The sequence below is a fragment of the Herpailurus yagouaroundi genome, unplaced genomic scaffold (assembly GCF_014898765.1).
Source record: "Herpailurus yagouaroundi ecotype Mexico unplaced genomic scaffold, PumYag 159, whole genome shotgun sequence".
In the NCBI taxonomy this organism is placed as follows: domain Eukaryota; kingdom Metazoa; phylum Chordata; class Mammalia; order Carnivora; family Felidae; genus Herpailurus; species Herpailurus yagouaroundi.
Window position 1 is genome coordinate 28,323,581 of NW_024412400.1, and position 1,338 is coordinate 28,324,918.

Sequence of the window (1,338 nt, forward strand, 5' to 3'; positions counted from 1 at the left end):
GCCCCTCCGCCCCGGCTCCCTCCCGCCAGTCCGTGGAGCGCGCACCGCCTCGCCGCCCTTCCTACCCTCTTCCGTGGGCCTCTCGTCTCTCTAAATGATTTTTAAAAGAGTACACTTGGGGCGACTGGGTGGCTCAGTCAGTTAAGCATCTGACTCTTGGTTTCAGCTTAGGTCACGATCTCAAAATGCATGAATTTGAGCCCCACCTCAGCCTCTGTACTGACATCGTGGAGCCTGCTTGGGATTCTCTGTCTCCCTCTCTCTCTGCCTCTCCCTCACTCACTCTTTCTCTCTCAAAAGAAATAAACATTAAAAAAATCTTTTATAAAAGAGTACACTAGGGGCGCCTGGGTGGCTCAGTCGGTTAAGCGTCCGACTTCAGCTCAGGTCACGATCTCGCGGTCCGTGAGTTCGAGCCCCGCGTCGGGCTCTGGGCTGATGGCTCGGAGCCTGGAGCCTGCTTCCGATTCTGTGTCTCCCTCTCTCTGCCCCTCCCCCGTTCATGCTCTGTCTCTCTCTTTCTCAAAAATAAATAAACGTTAAAAAAAAAAAAAAGAGTACACTTATCTTGATGAACACTGAGAAACGCATAGAATTGCTGAATCATTACATTGTATACCCGAAACTAATATAACACTGTCTGTTAATTATACTTGAATAAAAATACAATAAACCATTGTCTTCTATATAATATCTCCTTTGTTCATAATTTGGTTAGTCCACAAACACCTTGAAGAAATAGGCCTATACCAAAAATCCTTAATTTAGAGCATTGGTGGTTCAGTGGTAGAATTCTCGCCTGCCAAAAATGCTTAATTGTGACACCTTCTTATCTCATTAATTGGATTCATATTATATATTTTAATGTTATTATCCAATGATGAACCATAACAATAAGAGTAACAAAAACATTTTCAGAACAAACAATAGCTAAATCCCATACACATGGCCATTTCCCTTGTCCTCAAATTTAGTATATCTCATTTGCTTTCTATGTAAGGATTTTCAGTCTCTTCCACCAGAAACAACTAAGAAAAAAAAATGCCCAACAGTATAATACAAGGTGACACAACTTCACAGTTGTTCTCCCTACTTTACCTGATGAAAATTACTTTCCTGCTTAACAATTTTCAACTTTACCTCAAACAAAAGCTGCCCACACTTGCCAGGAATGTAGACATCAGAGCTAAAGGTGACAAACACATCAATGTTGGATTCTTATTCAAAGTCAGTTTTCAAGCTTGAAATCTCATCTTATGTCACTACCATTTTGAAGACTGGAGAGAAGAAAAGTGTAGGAATGTTCAGTCCAGCTGGCTGGGAGATAATGAGACAGCT